Source organism: Lampetra fluviatilis, chromosome 2 (assembly GCF_964198595.1).
Source record: "Lampetra fluviatilis chromosome 2, kcLamFluv1.1, whole genome shotgun sequence".
NCBI classification, from domain to species: domain Eukaryota; kingdom Metazoa; phylum Chordata; class Hyperoartia; order Petromyzontiformes; family Petromyzontidae; genus Lampetra; species Lampetra fluviatilis.
Genome location: NC_136276.1, coordinates 19188508 through 19200059, shown reverse-complemented (window position 1 = coordinate 19200059; position 11552 = coordinate 19188508).

Here is an 11552-nt window from a genome sequence, read left to right as displayed (position 1 = left end):
TTTGTGTGCGTACAGTTTTTTCCGTAATAATGTAACACACGCAACACGCACGACGGCACGTCGGTCATACGGACGCTTAGATGGCGAATATCTTCAATGACGGCGTGAGAGAGTTACAGGAGCGAGCGCTGGGCGTGAGTGCCGCGGGAAGAGGAATGAAGATGTGGGATTTTGTGTTGAAGGGAAATTTATAAATTAACGGGTTACTGACACCCTTTGTGCTTCCTTTAGTGCAACAAGGGTGGAAATCGTGGAGAATTAGTCAAACAAAGGGGAAGGCGATGATAATTTCCAACCAAGGAACGCAACTCTATTTTTCCCACAAGGTCTATTATTTGTCGAACGCGTTTTTTCCCAACAAGGCATTTTGCAGGAACGTAACCCCCGCGTTCGGCGGGGTCTGCCCAGTAGGGGGCACAGGTCAGAGGTCGCAACCGGGTACCCGATACCCGTACCCTACCCGATACCCGGCTACCCGTACGCGGCCGGATACGGGTACGGGTACCCGTTTGCAACCCTGGTGCGGCCGGGTACGGGTACGGGTAGGCCGTGAGTCACTGGTGAGTAACCGTTTGTCACTCATTTCCCAACGTCTTGTCTCTTCTCACAATTCAAGTTCCTAGAATCAACCCACCCGCGCCTGCAACATGGCTTCAGCCCAGAGGTCGCAATCGGGCACCCGTACCTTACCCGATACCCGGCCGGGTACGGGTAGCTGGGTATCGGGTAGGGTACGGGTACCCATTTGCGACCCTGGTGCGGCCGGGTACGGGTACGGGTAAGGAATCAAAATCCGTTTGCGACCTCTAGCACAGGTGGTGCATTGGCCAGTCAACTCAGTCAGTCAACCCCACGCCACCTGCTGGGTCTGTTCCATGACCTCCTGCCAGCAGCGAGCCTTCCGACACTTCACGTGGCCTCAAAGTACACCTAGCTTGGCACAAATTATACATGTGAAGAAATATAATTATGATCTACAGGATGACAATGGTGCAAAGCGGGTTGTTTGGGAAACACAGTGTTGTCCGTCCCTGTACACGCAGTCAGATTCAAGATGTAAGTTTTAGGCCTGGCGGCCAACCCTATGTCTGTGTGGGGGGGGGAGGGTAGCCTGCCAGACGCCTTAACGACTTAACCGTGATTATATGTACAAACTGAGTAATCATTGGAAAGATGTTATTAACCATGCAAAAAAGATTTAACTACACATTTTTGGACCATCTTATTTGACAGGTACTATTCTACTTTAACGAGTGTTAACATCCCCAGCGTTTAACAGCACTCTCCTTTTTTGTATTTGGATTGCCACCAACACTGGGTAAAACAACATGTGCAGTGTCGTTCTCTTCTAGCATGTGCACCCTTAGCATGTGACCTGTTGTTCTCTTTTAGCCCCCCCCAATACGTTCCATTCATTGGCTACCACACTCAGATAAGCTCCTCCCCCCCTCCTCCCCCCCTTAACTTGTATTTAATAACTTGTATCTTGAAATGTTTTGCCTCACTTGAGACAGTAAATGTAGCTGTGACGGTTCCACCTGATGACGGAGACTTGTGTTGCCTCTGAAACGTCGTGATTTATAATTATTTTTTTTGTATTTCTATTATTAATTTAATTTTTTACCTACGTGACTTTACCGAAAAAACTTAAGAGCATGAATCCTTGCAGTCACGAAAGCTTAAAATCTAGAACCTTAACGACTTCACTGGCATGCCAAGTAAGTTGAAAAGTATCAGAGCCACTGACAACCGACTTGGTCGGCGATGCCACCACCCCAATCTGCTTGGGAGGCATCGGAGCATTCAAATCAGATTCGTGCAAAGGCGGGGAGATTAAAATAATTCATAAGAAACGGTTGAAAGCCGTTGGGAAAGAAGAAAGGGGATTGGAAGAGAGGAGGAGAACTTTCTAGAAATGGTGGGGGGGGGGGGGGGGGGTAGAGGATATATAAGGTGCCCGGGAGAGAGCTCAGGGCCCATTCTGGAGTGAAGCCTCAATAAGTATGGACTCAATGTGTTGGCACGTTATCTGCGAATAAACCGTAAAGTTGAGCGATGCTTACCTCGTCCGAAGTCCTTTGCAAGAGAAAAAGACATGGGGGCACTCGCTGGACGGGGTCACATCATGGGCCAGGACTATGGACGACGACTTGTACGGAGCCTCGCGACACCACTCCACCACAACACTCGAACGCAACGTGGGGAGAGATGCCGCGTAAATACATTCCCCAACAACAACAACATCATTGAAAGGTTATAACTACTATAATCACCCAGGAATGTCTGTCCTTAACGCTCGTGACGTCACTCCACGTCGACCAGCCCCCCCTCATTAATATTCATGAGCAGGTGACGTCCTTCAAATGGACACCCCCCCCCCATTCATAATAATTAGCATGTGACGTCACTCCACATGGGGGGCCGAGGCTCCCCCCTCCCCCTCCTCGTCGTCAACTCACAACCCTCACGACAAAGGCAGAACCCTCACATCATCACGTGATCTCCGTAACGCTATTGAGACATCGAAGTAAAAAGGACGTTACGATGAACAAGGGATTATAACCTTAAAATGAAATAGGTCTGTGTCACCGCGCCCTTACAAATTGCACATGCATTCATGCAATGGATATATCACGTCGCGCTCTGATTTTCGCTTGCAAGTGTAATAACAGCCATAGAGGGTTCACGTGGGGATTGGCTTGACGGTCCCGCTTTGTAGCCAATAAGGGATGAGCCAGGGAGCATGGCCTCGGCGTGATTCCGGAATGTTAGCAGGGGTGATTGGCCTGGCCAATCGGGGCCTCAGCTAATGGGAAGCCGGATCAGAGGCGTGGTCCCGGGATTGACAGGGAACCATCGGGAACAGTCAACGCTGTCTATGGAGGATTGGCTGGGGGGTACCACGTGACGAAGGGATTAAGAGAGAGAGGGAGAGAGCAGTCGGGAGCAGACTTGGGGACGAGCAGAGCAGGAGTCACGCGCGTACGGGGCTCTGGGTGCCACGTGCGCGGTGGGGACTTGGCGGGAAGTCTGCCCTCTCTCCGTTGTCAGCAACGAGGAGTGTGTGTGAAGTGTAACTGTGGAAGTTGAAAATAAAAAGGACTGATTCCGGAAGCCGTCTCAAGAAGGTTTATTACACAAGTTTAAGATTTACTTCAATACGCCCATCCTTGGACGGGCTATAGGCTGGTAAAAAAGAATCGCCGAACTGCGACAAGTGATCAATTCCGAACCCCATCAAACGGCATCATCGATACATGCGCTGTAACAGGAAACAATTGATCGGCGACAGAATGAATGATAAATGATGTTCGTGAAGAAGGAATCCAATCAGTGTCAAGGGGTGGCCAAATCGTCTCTTTAGATACAGGAATCACTTAAACGATAAAAAAAAAATATTGTAAATATCACAGCTATCTATGTGTTCGAGCATGGATCAAGCACGGATCAAGCTTTGTATCCTTAAAATCGGTCCATTACCAGTTTAATCGCGCATTGGGTCGTTCAAAATACGTCGATTCCCGTTCCACTATTCCTAATACGGGCAAAAGCCACACCCGACGACTCCATATAATGGGGCCTTCTATATTAAACACGTCGTTTATTATTCGTTCTGTCGCGGATTCATTGTATCCCCTTACAGCGCCATCCGTGCGAGAAACATCCTGGCGGTGTCGCCTTGGATTGGTTGAAGAAAACGTCGAAAGTCGTAAACCGCAGCAAGGGGCCGTCTATAAATGACGTCAAATATGACGTCACAAAGCTCTGCCCCCCCCTCCCCCAAAAAAAATAAAACATGCTTCAAATCGCTTTAAACTATTGTCATTGTAGTGCGTATTTAATGTGGCGCTGCACTCTGATGTTGTAGGAGAAAACATTTATTAAAAAGTCTATTTAATTAAGCAGAACGTGTCGTCTATATTGATTTAAAGTTGCGCATTTTGATGTGACGTCACATTTCTCAACCCCCCCCCCTCGTCACACATCGTCAGAAATGTCTGACTCCCCCCCCCCCAGGTGCGTGACGTCATTTATGGACGGCCCCCAACATTTGGCGACTTTTTGCTTTTCCGATCCCGCCGTGCGAAGGAAGAAGGATAAGACAGCAGATGGCAGCACCGATCCTCTCCTCTCGGTCAAGTGAAGAGCTCTTCCCGTGGGTACACGTTGGCATCGGGACGTGCACGAAATAAAAGCCCGAGTCCATACTGTAATGAAAGTTCAACTCGTAGTAGTAATCACAATCTATTCTAGATTTGAAGCTTTCGTGACTGCAAGGATTCATACTCTTAGTTTTTTCGATAAAGTCACGTAGGTAAAAAATGAAAAAATTAATAAATACAAAATAAAAATCACGACGTTTCGGAGGCAACACAAGTCTCCGTCATCAGGTAGGACCATCACAGCCAGATTTGCTGCATCAATATCTAATCTGGCTGTGACGGTCCCACCTGATGACGGAGACTTGTGTTGCATCCGAAACGTCGTGATTTTTATTTTTTATTTTATTTTTATTAATTTTAATTTCATTTTTTACCTACGTGACTTTACCGAACGAACTAATAGTATGAATAACCATCGTTCTTACTCGAGAAGACCACAGATACATGTACAGCCTAGCGATTTCCTTTCTCGCTGAGCCGTCAAGGAGGTCCTCGGCATTCGAGGGGAGTGCTGGAAAGTATTTGGCCTAATCTTCCACGCTGACCAGAAGTCTTGGGAGTGCCCAGACTTCTCTACAATCCACGCGACCTACCGATTGACTGGGGGGTGTACCGACGTACGCTGCACTTTTTGGGTTCAGTTTGCTCTCCTTCCCCCCCCAACGCACCGCCGATGAACACGGTTAGTTGCGTACGGCGCTAAAAAAGTTCAACGTGCATATTTAGGTGCTGTGGCGTTGACGGAGGCAGTGGAGGATTAAGAGACCTGCCCATTGTTTGTTTGGCAGAATTCCGAATAATGACGATGGTCTTTATTATTGACCCAGGCAAGACTTACTTATAAAAGTGTGGGGAGGGGGAGGTCTTTCCAGATGGGACCTGCATCGGGATGCATCGGGGATGTTTGGCATTGTGGGTAGGAAATTGAACTCGTAACCAGACAAACCCCCGCCCCAAAGTATAGAAAGGGCTCGCACTCAAATCTCCTTACGGGTGGATTTAATCCATTACTGCATTGCCATTTGTCTGGCTACCCAGCAGCCCCCAGCCGACGTGACCTGCCAATTCCAGGTATAGTCTCTTTTTTATTTCTCAAATCCAAACACTAACCAAGGAACAACCCGCTCGTCTTCTGAGATGTAATTATATCAGTGCACTTGTTAAAAGAGCGTAAATTAAGCTTTGTTTTGATGCAGGCACTGTCAAGGATTACTCATCTCAATTGCTCAAAAGCAAAAGTTATCTCAAAACCATTGATGGGCACAATCAACAGGTACTGCACCTACACGCTGCGTGGCTGGATTTTTGTTTTCATCCGACACCGGGGGAACGAAGCCCTCCTCGAGCGCATCCCCAAAATGTGGGACGCCTCGCTGCCTGCCACCGGACTTCCGCAACGCTCCGCATGAATCTCAATTCCGGGGGTCTGTGCAAGGCCCCACATCGCTGTCAACCCCGTAGGGTTTACCCCCGTATTCATGTACAGGGACATGGAGTTGTCAGGTCCATACAGCGTACGGCCGTTTCAATACGGGCATCAAAAACAATTGTCCATTTTCTTGGTTCTTTCGATAAAGTCACGTAGAAGGGAAATAATAAAATAATAATAAATAATAAACCAATAAAATAATTCATAATAAACTCTTAAAATAATAAATACTACACCAATAAAATAATAAGTAATAATCCAATTAAATAATAAATAATAAACCAATAAAATTATCACGACGTTTCGATTGCAACACAAGCAATCATCATCAGGTGTGAAAACCACAGCAAGACAATTTTGGAAAAAGTGGCGGTTGTGTTGCAATCGAAACGTGAGATTTTTTTTATTATTTCCCTTCTACGTGACTTTACCGAAAGAACCAAGAATATGAATACCTGCAGTTACGTATTTTGTTTGTGTTTCTGCCTTGTGATGGGACTTTGTAGGATGAACGTTGAGATTTATAAGGGGCACGGGGTGACCAATAAGGTCTGAATTGGTCTGTAATGAGGTAGGGCACTGATAAGGGGTTGTTGACAACTATGGGGCACATCTTGCTCGGACTTGTCTTCCCATAGAATCTAAAATAAAAAATGAAAACTCTCTCTTTAATTTTCATTAAATTTATTTGTATTTACTACTTACCCTTACTCTTTGGTTTTTTCGGTAAAGTCACGTAGGTAAAAAAATTATATAAATAAAATCACGACGTTTCGGGCGCAACACAAGCATCCTTCTTCAGGTGGGGACAACTTAGCGAAAGCACAACCGCTTAAGTGTGTCCAACTTACTTACCCTTTCCTATGCTATCCGTTGCTCACGGTTGCACGTTTAATTTGCTCAGCCGGTGTTCGCCTGCTGAGGGCGTGACCGGCTCTACTTTGTTGCGGGCGATATTAGACACACAAAACCAAGATGAATGATTCATTGATTGATGGATTGCTGCAGAAGCAATACAAGTCGCGTGACTTCCAAACCGGCCCAGACCACAAACCCAGTCTCAAACATTTTGCGAGTTGCCAGTAAAAAAAAGACCCACAAGGAGTCGTTAAGAGTTGCCAGGTTACATAACAGGGTTCCATATGTTTGTCGAAAAGCCCGCAAGGCATGTGGGCCCCTCTGATTATCGGCCCGATAGACTGCCCAGGTGCATTCCTCGATTGTGCAGCGGTGAAATGTCCGGACACGCCACTTTATGTTAAGTCTCACGTATAGAAGAGTCCCCCGAGGAACCTGTTGGAAGAAAACCCAGCAACTGCGAGCAAGGATTACATTATGTCGGTGAAACCACACAGATGCCTTGTCAATGGGATTCAAGAGCGTACTGACATGCTGTTGTAGGGGACATCAAAAGTGCACACCTATCCTCATCAAGCTTACTGATGCTGTAGTCCTGTTCATGTGAAGCCATCATCTTAAATGCATCATCACAAAAAAGCCATCTTCGTGACATTTAGTGGACATTAAATCGGTCAATAAATAAGGTACGTTTTTATCATATTTTTTACGTATTGGAATCGTACACAAAATGGCATAATCCAAACATACATCACAAGCCACTTGAAAAAAGTGGTAGAGCAATCAATTACTTACAGAATCGAAGAGCCCAGATCTTGTTTTGATGCAAACATTGCAAGGTGATTAAATGTGCATTGCGTGTTAATGTAAGTCCTGCAAGATGCTGGATAAACTAAAATCTTCTTGAGAATAGGTTTTCCGTCTTTTTTTTCTGGCAACAAAATAGGCGTTAAGATGTTAAAACACCAAACTGAAACCTTTTACAAGGAATCATGTCTGCATTCACCACAATACTTGTGGTCAGAATGCAAACAAAAAACATGCTCTGATAATATATGCATTGTGTTTGAAACTGATTGGTCCACACCAGAGACAGCTTTCTTTGGAGCCGACGCTGATAGTGCGTTGTCTTTGTGCTGTACGCCTTTTGGCGTCCTCTGGTCTAACACCTTTTGAGACGAGGCTCCAAAGAAAGCTGTCTCTGGTGTGGACCAATCAGTTTCAAAGACAATGCATATACTATCAGAGTATGTTTTTTGTTTGCATTCTGACCACAAGTTTTGTGGTTAATGCAGACATGATTCCTTGTAAAAGGTTTCAATTTGGTGTTTTAACATCTTAACACCTGTTTTGTTGCCAGAAAAAAGGGGGAAAATCCTATTCTCATATTTTGGTACTGGCAAAGGAGGTCCCATGATAAAATTTTCTTCTTCCATGCGTTTGTACTTGCCAACCTATCTCCATGCTGCCCTGTCCTGCGCCATCTCTCTTTCCGCTCCCAGGACAACCACGGTCCGATCGCACCACATCGCCTTCCACCTCCTCTTCTGCCTTCCTCTGGATCTCTCTCCTTCCACTTGCATCACTTGCCACCTTCTGACCCACGTGATGTCCCCGTCGTCTCTCAACATGGACGAACCACAGCAGCCGTTTCCCTCTCTTCTTCTCTGTGATTTCGACCACCTTGAGTCTTCCTCTCACTTCTTCATTTCTCACCCTGTCCTAAGCTAAATAGAGCAGGGAAAATTGCGCAAAAAGATAGGGCCTCAGATGAGGAAGGTTTTTAGCACATCTCTGATTGTTATAATATCACACATGTTTGACAACTCACCGTGCGCTATTGTGGAACATTCTGGGTAATGCAATTAATTGACCTCTGTTCTATGCTGCCACACAAAAATGTTCTATTTGTTTAGTCTGCTTATTGGCCGCCTTAGGTTAACCAGCAGCATTTCCTTAAAACACCCAAACCCTCGACTCTTTTTGACCTTCTGGGTCTCATTAGTTTTTGAGCGACATTCACCCTTTTCTTAGTTTTTGCCGGCAGCCTTCGTGAGCCGTTCAATAAATGTCGCTGTCATGGCAAGGTAGGTCGGCCTCGGGCCGTTTCACATCTTTTTGACGAAGAAAGCCACGTCGAGTGTGCTGCTGTTATTGTCGACATGAAACACCAAGGCAGTTCAAACCAATCAATCTTCATGTTACGTGCCAATATCGCCCTCAATAAAGTAGGCATCAGTGCACGTAACAGAAGAACGGGAACGATACAAGGGCACAGGGTGCCACGGTGGCTAGGAGATGTTAACTACCTCGCTCGGTACACAGGAGGTCGTGGGTTCGATCCAGACCCCTGACGCCTGCTGTATATTTGGAGTTTGCGCATTTGATTGAATTATTTGTGTTCCGTATCAGTCGCCACTTTCCGAAGTGCTGCGATGCTGAGGTCAGAGCTGAGAGTGGCCTCCACGGCTTCACCTCGCCGAGGATGCCGTGGGCTCGTGTCACAATGGTCGCGTCGTCTGCGTTACACAAACCTGTGGCATGTCTAAACTAACTTTTTTATTTTACCATGTAGGGCCCACTGAGCAACATAGCTCGTTTTTAGAAGCGACCTGGCCACAACTGATGATAGCTCAACAAAGTGGCTTATCGCGTGCAAATTTACAGCAGCCAAATACTCTAAACGCGTGTTTATAAATGTGGAGGGAAAAACCGGAGGCCCCGGAGAAAAATGCACGTGACCGCAAGGAGTGAGAGACACGCAAACTCCAAATATACAGCAGCAGGCGCCAGGGTCTGGATCGAACCCACGATCTCCTGCATACCGGGCGAGGTAGTCAACTAACCCGCCACCACTCGTGCATCGGTTGAATCGCCCGTTATTCAGCGTGCCAGGTGAAATTATTTTTTGCCCAGGTGACCACGCGTCTCCCAGTTGCTGAGCAGACTCCAGATTCGCCGCAGCGAATCGCGGGTTCCTTGGCGTGCGAGGTCGCCAATGATGTCCACCTTCATCGTCTTCACGAGATGCCTCCGATTAGCACAATTGGCTACGTACGCTGCGAAAGAAGTTCAACATACATGCATAATCATACGGTTGCTCAGACGGCACCTGGGAAAGGCTCTCACCTTTGAGATTACGAGGCCACGGTATCAGGTACAAAACGCCGAAATAAAGCCACTGCAGCATTTAAACACGTTAATACCATTATCAAAACAAGAACAATCCGTACTGCAATGCGGTTTGATGAAAAGTTTGGCCCTGAGGAGGGCCCCTTTCATGGATTCATAAATTACTCTTCTCACCAGGTGGTCAATAATTGATGTGTGGCCACCATTTGGATGACATTCGTTGTGGTTTTCCACGTAACAGGGTGGGCCGCGAAAAGTCTGTCATCTTCCATGCCGCAGATGGGAGGGATCCATTATCACCGCACGCAATTAAAAGTTGAATTACTGGGTATTTTACGCTAAGCTGAGTAAAGATGAGATTACAAGATGTATGCATATATATGTTGAACTTCCTTCGTACGTAGCCAACCTTGCTAATCAGAGGCGCAGGGGAAGGACAATAAACTAAACACAAAAAGCAGTTCTCAAGAAATTCGTTTTCAATTCAGATTTAAAAGTGCATAACTCAATTGGCTGCATAATATCAGAACGAAGAGCGTTCCAGACGACCACAGAAGCGCAGACGGCCGCAGATCACGGCCACGGGTACAAAACACTGACATAATGTTCCCACAGCATGTAAACACAATTATCCAATCACAAAAACACGAATAATTCAAACGACCGCGATATTGAAAAACAACGGAGTCACAGAGGGAATGAGTTCACAGAACAAAGCGCACGAGGCTTTTGGCAGCAGCAGCGGCACACAGAATACCCAACAGCAACTCGGTAAAAACAACTCCGTTGGCCATGTGGTTAACATCACGCTTATAGCGCAAACACGTTCGCACGGACAAACCGCCATAAATCATTGTGGACTCACAATATACTTTTAACGTGGGCTACCCAAAAACACAGAACACATTTGAAAGACACTTTCACATTTAGTCATCTTATAATACGACCTACTATTGTGTACTAAACTAAACCATTTTTATTTTTATTTTTATCAGGTATGGCCCACTGAGCTACCTGGCCACAAATCGCGTGGAAATTGATTGCAGCCAAATACTGGAAAGGCATGTTTCTAAATGTGGAGGGAAACCCCGGAAAATTCAAATATACAGCAGGTGTCAGGGTCGGGATCGAACCCACGACCTCCTGTACACCCGGCGAGGTAGTTAACATCTCGCCACTGTGGCGCCCATACGAAACACTGCATAGCAGTTGTGCTTTACAACAACTTCAATCAAACCACTGATTTACGATAGTGATATGGCAAATGTCTTTTACGCAGAGATCCCCTCTCTTAGCCTGCGTTGAGATTGCTTGGTCGATTTGTGTTTGTGAGCACCTAATGAGGCCTACGTGGCATTACAGAGCGGTAAGAGAGACAAAAACACACATTCGCTGCTAATGTGTCCTTGTCAGCTGATATCGATACACTGTGACAGGTACTCAGGGAGAGCAAATGTATATACTACACATACGTACTGTAAAACTCGATTACCCGAGTTTGATTCTCGACCACGGATGACATCAGTGGTGAGTGGTATCTGAACCAGTTCTGGACATCCACGTCATAAAAGTGCACTGACCAGCATGGTGAAGTATGGTCAAACAACACTGCGTGGGGAGGCTTTCTCCTAAAGTGGATTGACAAAGCACGGAATATTACTATTACGACGACGATGGTGATGATGATGATGTGATTACACAATACTCTGGATGATTAGCGCTAGGGATGGGACATTGCAAGCCGAAATGAATATATAACGAACAATCGATGTTTTTTAATGAGCCCATCGATGTACGTGACGCTGACAGAACGAAAACATTTGATGCTTTTTCGACTTGAAAAAATTTGTGTTACTAAATAGGATAATGACTAACCAATCATAAAACACTGAAACGTAACTTATTGTGATTAAAAGGCAGAAGGCGGCCTCTGTTGCAGGTTCGATCCTCGACACAAACGTACACCACTT